Source organism: Mastomys coucha, unplaced genomic scaffold (genome assembly GCF_008632895.1).
Source record: "Mastomys coucha isolate ucsf_1 unplaced genomic scaffold, UCSF_Mcou_1 pScaffold9, whole genome shotgun sequence".
Classification (NCBI taxonomy): Eukaryota; Metazoa; Chordata; class Mammalia; order Rodentia; family Muridae; genus Mastomys; species Mastomys coucha.
In genome coordinates this window covers 33885682-33892958 of record NW_022196915.1, presented here as the reverse complement: position 1 = coordinate 33892958, position 7277 = coordinate 33885682, and the positions used below count along the sequence as shown (strand labels likewise).

General features: G+C 43.0%; 1 pseudogene; it reads left to right on the top strand.

The window, feature by feature from the left end:
- Positions 1 to 1521: 1521 nt before the first annotated feature.
- On the top strand, positions 1522 to 2471 carry LOC116084749 (annotated as a pseudogene).
- The last annotated feature ends 4806 nt before the right edge of the window (positions 2472 to 7277 follow it).

The following is a 7277-nucleotide window of genomic DNA, read 5'->3' as shown; positions in this document are numbered from 1 at the left end:
ACCTTGAAAAAACAAATACAAAACAACAACTCAGCAAGTCACAAGAAAACAAAACAACACGAAAATGGAGAGGAGAGCTTGTTGGAAAAGGGGATGGGTTCCGAGGGCGCAGGTGAAGCTGGGGGAGGGTAAAGCGCTTCATGGATGTATGGGTGACGGCCTCTAGGAGTAGTAAATAGAGAGCTCTGTAAGAAAGATCGCTTTCTCGGCCTTGTGGCTAAAATCAAGTGGAAACCATCTTACAGCCAATTAAAAAATGTACAGTTATTACAAAACCGTGTTTGAAATAATATTTAACCACACAAGGACTAAAGAAACAGGTGTACTGATCTGAGTGACCTGTGTGCTGTCTGACCAAGCTTGAGATTGGCTTGGCGGCTGAGACGAACGTTCAGGCCCTGCCCAGAGGCTCCGAGTGGAGCCTCCCGCTTCAGCTAAGCCTTCTGCTCCAAGAAGGGAGACAGACAGTTCTGCTGAAGAACGCAAATTGACCACCCACCTACCAGAACCTGGGATGCTCATCAGGGATGTCCACAAAAGGGAGCAAACCAGCGTAGTCGCAGAGGGAGCGAAGAACTTCAAGGCTTTTACAAGATTTCGAGCCTGTCTCTTTGGCATCCAAGCAAAACGAGTGAAGGAAACTGGGAAGCTGTGGAACAAGATGTTAAAAAGAACAAGTAAGGCACTGTGGGGTGTTGCAACACATTTTCAGTAGAGCAGAAATGAAAACCAAAACAACAGCAGAGGCTACTTGTCTTCCGGTCTCGAGCTCTTCCACAGAGATGCTGGCAGTTTTGACAAAGGCAAGCTTGGCACTTCTGGGTCAGCAGATAATGCTTTTTATTGATCGGGTTGAACATTTTTCTTCAGGCTGACCCTTCGAGTTGGCTAATAATATAAACTAATTTGAAAGCTGTTAGTGTAAGGCCTATACTTTCTTTTTCACTTGTGTGACTTGTAATTAATCTTGTTGAAAACATATACTTCAGGGCCGAGGATGTAATTTGGTGACAGTACGCTTCCTCACCAAATGGATCCTCAATACCACAAAAACAAGACCAAACATAGATCTCACCTAATAGTATTTGCTGACTGCTTAGCAAGTGAGAGGCACTGGAGCCATTTAAATATATGGTATACATATATGCTAATCAGAGTCTCACGTAGCCCAGGCTAGCTTCAAAATCACTATGTAATGCCATTGAGTGTTGAGATTACATCTGTGTGCCACCACTCCTGGTTTATTCAGGTCTGGGGATCAAATTCAGGGCTCTGTGCATGCTAGGCAAGCATCCTACCAATTGAGCTACATCCCCACTCCAAAGAGACTATTAAATTATTATCATTCCCATTTTACAGATGAAGAGCTTAGAAAGGCGAGGGCTGGTGTGCAGCTAAGTGGTAAAGCATATATAAGACCCTGGGTTTGATTCACGGCACCACAGAACCCACATTATCCATAAGGGAGCTAAAGAGATAGGTCAGTGGTTAAAAGTTTTTGTTTCTCGACTAGAGGTAGCCATGGCGCCCAGCTGGAGCGAGGTGATACCGAAGCCCCACTTTCTCAAGGACTGGCAGCCGCCAGTGAACATTTGGTTCAACCAGCTGGCACATAAGATCTGCAAACGTGAGACATGGCAGGTGAAAGCAGGCTGCAGTGCCCTTTGCCCCAAATCTGGCCCCATCAAGCCTGTAGTAAGGGGCCCTACAGTAAGATACCACTCCAAGGTCTGATCTAGCAGGGATTTCAGCCTGGAAAACTCAGGGTGGCTTGTATCCATTAAAAAAGAAGAAGAGAAGAAGGAAGAAGAGGAGGAGAAGGAGGAGGAGGAGGAGGAGGAGGAGGAGAAAGAAAGAAAGGAAAAAAGAAAGGAAGAAAGAAAAAGAAAAAAAGTGAGGCACCGACAGCATTTCCATAGAGCCAAGGAGACACAACAAATCCACTGAATTACTACAGGCCAGTGTGCAGCGCTTGAAGGGATACGACTCTAAGCTCATACTTCCCCTCTTACATCTTACAGCCAATTAAAAAAGTCCAGTTATTGCAAAACCGTGTTTGAAATAATATTTAACCATACAAGGACTAAAGAAACAGGTGTACTGATCTGAGTGACCTGTGTGCTGTCTGACCAAGCTTGAGATTGGCTTGGCGGCTGAGACGAACGTTCAGGCCCTGCCCAGAGGCTCCGAGTGGAGCCTCCCACTTCAGCTAAGCCTTCTGCTCCAAGAAGGGAGACAGACAGTTCTGCTGAAGAACGCAAATTGACCACCCACCTACCAGAACCTGGGATGCTCATCAGGGATGTCCACAAAAGGGAGCAAACCAGCTTTGTCATCGCAGAAGGAGAAGAACTGAGGACAAAGAACTTCAAGGCTTTTACAAGATTTTGAGCCTGTCTCTTTGGCATCCGAGCAAAACGAGTGAAGGAAACTGGGAAGCTGTGGAACAAGATGTTAAAAAGAACAAGTAAGGCACTGTGGGGTGTTGCAACACATTTTCAGTAGAGCAGAAATGAAAACCAAAACAACAACAAACCTCCCAAAACCCAAAAACTACTTTTCTTTTAAAAGAGGAGACTTTAGTTCCTAGGGCTCACAGCACATGTACCTAACAAACCCCTGTAAATCTATCTCCAGGGTTGGCATCCACCAGCTCCTGCACTCAGGTACACACACACACACACACACACACACACACACACACATACACACACACACACACGCACACATAATTGCACACATACACACATACACATACACACACATATACATATACATACACACATACACACACATATACACACATGCACACATACATGCACACATACACACATATACACACACGCACACACATGCACACATACACACATACACATATACATACAAACATACACACACATATACACATGCACACGCACACATACATGTACACATACACGCACACATACACACACACATACACACACACACACAAATCCTTCTTTTAAAAAACTAGAAAACTACATAGTAAGATCAAATTACTTATGATATTCCCTGTATATTAGATTTTTATAAATACAGAGTAAAGGGATGTCTTAAATGCAAACAGGAAGCCATTTATCTATACCTAGGACAAATTTATATTTCTGGTCTCAGAGATTGTCCTAGTGTGACAGTAGATGTTGAATGTTGGACTCTATTGTTAAGATATTTTATAAAACTAATTGGATAAAGATAATTCTTTTTAAAAAATTTAAAGATTTATTTATTTATTATGGATACAGTGTTCTGCTTGGGTGTACCTGCATGCCAGAGAGGGCATCTCATTATAGATGGTTGTGAGCCACCATGTGGTTGCTGGGAATTGAACTCAGGACCTCTAAAAGAGCAGCCAGTGCTCTTAACCTCTGAGCCATCTCTCCAGCCCCAAGCCTTTTTTTTTGAGTCAGTGTCTCACTATGTTTCCTTGCCTGGCCTGGAACCGGCTATGTAGACCAAGCTGGTCTGGAAATCTCAGAGATCCTCCTACCTCTGCCTCCTGAGTGCTGTGGGAACCATCAAACTGACAAAAATCATTTAAAAAACTGGCTACATATAGAACATATGGTCTCTATATACAGCGGAACAGCATATGATTCTATGAAAATAATGAAGAATTACCACTTGTGACAGGTAAAAAACGAGATCGTTCTGTTAAGTGAAATAAGCCAGACACAGGAAGAAAGAAAAAGAGAAAGAGAAAGAAAGAAAGAGAGGAAGAAAGGAAGGAAGCAAAAAAGAAAGAGTCAAGTCCTACATGACCTTACTCATGTGGTGGTTTGAATGAGAATGGTCTCCATAGGTTCGTATGTTTGAATACTTTGTCCCTCGTGGAAATGTCTGGGAAGAATGAGAAGGCGTGGCATCGGAGGAGGTGTGTCTTTGGGGCCGGGCTTTAAGCAGTAGCTCTTTGCTCTCTCTGTCTCCTATTTGAGGCTAAGGATCTAAGCTTTCCGTGCCTTGTGTGCCTACTGCCACGCTCCCTGACATGATAGTTGCTGGATTTCTGAGGCAGCATAAAGAGACAAAGGCTGAAAGAGACTATAGTCTGACCTCAACAAGTGAGGCTGAGTCGGTTAGCCACAGTGAGGGTCAGCCTCTCTCCCACAGGAAGCAGGAGGATCTGCCAGGGGAAAAAGCTGGCTGGGACCCTTTCTAGGAGCAGGTGAGGGGCTTGGGACTGAGACAGTTGTTGCAGCTGTAGGGGGCTCTGTGTCTCTCCTACAATTTCTCCTTCTGTAGTGGTTTGCCCCAGGCAAGGTAAGACTACCTTGTCTCAACAGACACTGCTTTCTGGCAGTCTATCAATAGCTCTGACCCTCTAGAACAATGAACACTAATTAAATGCTTTCTTTTATAAGTCTCTGTCTTAGTTTGATTTCCATTGCTGTGAGGAGACACCATGACCAAGGCAACTCTCATAAAGGACAACATTTAATTGAGGCTGACTTACAGGTTCAGAGGTTCAGTCCATTATCATCAAGGCAGGAGCATGGCAGCATCCAGGCAGGCATGGTGCAGGAGGAGCTGAGGGTTCTACATCTTGTTCCAAAGGCAAACAGGAGAAGACTAGCATTTCTGCAGGCCACTAGGCAGAGGGTCTCAAAGTTCACCCCAGCGGTGACACACTTCCTCCAACAGGGCCACACCTTGTTGGTGTGCCACTCCATGGGCCAAGCACATTCAAACCATCATAGTTTCCTTCGTCCTGGTGCCTTATCACAGCAATTGATAAATAACTATGACACTAGTCCATGTAATTTTAACCTGATTTCATAGAGGCTGGGAGTGAATGGTGGTTACCAGGAACCAGGCAGAGGACGGGGAGGAAGACTTAGGGAAAGGTTGTCTTTAGGTAGAAGGTGATGACGGTAGCTTACAGGTCCAGGGATAGGTTTGTTTCTACACTGATTGAAGAATTAAAGGACAGAAAAAGTTTGAAAATCAAACAAAGCCAAAGTTGTTTGTTTGTTTTGTTTTTTTAAAGGAGAACAGTTTTATTAGGATTTAAAAGAAAAACTCCAAGACAGGTAAGCTTTAAATTTCAGTAGCTGCCTGGGAGAGGAGAAGAGAAGGAAAAAAGCCATGTCATGAGTTACACCAGCACAGAGGTCACAAGGTTGGGGAAGAGTGATGTAGAAGAACAAAGCCAAAGTGTTAGGGAGAGCGTGCTTGGAAAAGTAAAGAAGCAACAGCTTTTCCCAGTAACCCAGAAATAATGGGCCAGTTTATGAAGCAGTATGGCTACACTCACTGGGATCTGAGAGGAGCCTCCTTACAGGCATGGTTTACTTAAAATCTAATAACAAGACCAGGTGTACTGTTGCACATTTTTAATCCCAGCACTTGAGAGGCAGAGGCATCTGGATGGATCTCTGTGATTTTAAGGCCAGCCTGGTCTATATAGTGAGTTCCAGAACAGCAAGAACTATAGAGACTCAGTCTATAATAATAATAATAGTAATAGTAATAGTAGTAGTAGTAGTAGTAGTAGTAGTAGTAGTAGTAGTAGTAGTAATAATAATAACAACAACAACTAACAACAGCAAGTTGGGTGGTGGTGACACGTGTCTTTCACCCCAGCAGCACTTGGGACTCAGAGGCAGGTGGATATCTGTGTTTGAGGTTAGCCTGGTCTACAGAGTAAGTTGTAGTATAGGGCTACACAGAGAAACCCTGTCTCAAAAAAACCCACTGGGCAGTAGTGGCACACGCCTTTAATCCCAGCACTTGGGAGGCAGAGGCAGGCGGAATTTCTGAGTTCGAGGCCAGCCTGGTCTACACAGTGAGTTCCAGGACAGCCAGAGCTACACAGAGAAACCCTGTCTTAAAAAACCAAAAAAAAAAAAAAAAAAAAAAAAAAAAAAAAAAAAAAAAAAAAAAAAAAAAAAAAAAAACCCAACAGCAATAATAATGATGATGATAATAATAATATGACAATACGTAAAAGCAAATACAAATACAAATACAAATAATACAAATAATAAAAGCAAAACTGGAACATGACAAAAAGTTTTGTTGTAGTATGAAAAATGTATAATGGTGACATTAAAATGCAGATTTTTTTTGTTTTGCTTTGTTTTGTTTGTTTTTCGAGACAGGGTTTATCCGTGTAGCACTGGCCGTCCTGGAACTCATTCTGTAGACCAGGCTGGCCTCAAACTCAGAAATCTGCCTGCCTCTGCCTCCCAAGCGCTGGGATTAAAGGTGTGCGCCACCACTGGCTGGCAAAAATGCAGGTTGTTAATGGAAGATAATATAATGTAACAGAAAAAAAATGTTTGGATATAGGAAAACATTAAGAAGAAATATAGCGGGCTGGAGAGATAGCTTAGTGGTTAAGAGCACTGACTGTTCTTCTGAAGGTCTTGAGTTCAAATCCCAGCAACCACATGGTGGCTCACAACCATGTCCTCTTCTGGTGTGTTTGAAGACAGCTACAGTGTACTTACATATAATAAATAAATAAGACTTAAAAAAAAAAAAGAAAGAAATACAGCCAGCTAGGCATGGCAGGCTGTGACTCACACCTGTAATCCCAATACTCATGGGATGATTCTGTAGTATGAGGAATTCAAGGCCAGCCTGGGCAACATAGTAAGATCCAGTCTCATACAAATCAAGCAAGAACCAACCAATCAACCAAAAACAAACAAAAATGCCAAAACTAGGCTGGCAGATTGACTCAGCACCCATGGTAAAGGCACTAGTTGCCCAATGGCCTACGTCAATATCCTGAACCCACGTGGGGAAAGGAAAGAACTAACTCCACAAAGTTGTTCTGATCCTTCACACATGCACTGTGACATGCCTGCCCTTCTCCCTCTAGTCACACACAGATGCACACTAAATAACTTAAAAGACAACACAAATAGGAAGCAATCAGAAGTACAGTAAAATGATTGTAAAAGGTGAAATCATGGGACTTTAAATCTTATAATAATTGTTATTTTTCTAATAACAACCTCCTCTTCCCCCTTCCTCTCTTCCCTCTTCTTCTTTTTCTTCTTCGTCTATTTCTTCTTCTTCTCCTTCTCCTTCTCCTTCTCCTTCTCCTTCTCCTTCTCCTTCTCCTTCTCCTTCTCCTTCTCCTTCTCCTTCTTCTTCTTCTTCTTCTTCTTCTTCTTCTTCTCCTCCTCCTCCTCCTCCTCCTCCTTCTCCTTCTCCTTCATCTTCTCCTTCATCTTCTCCTTCATCTTCTCCTTCATCTTCTCCTTCATCATCATCATCATCATCATCATCTTCTTCTTCTTCTTCTT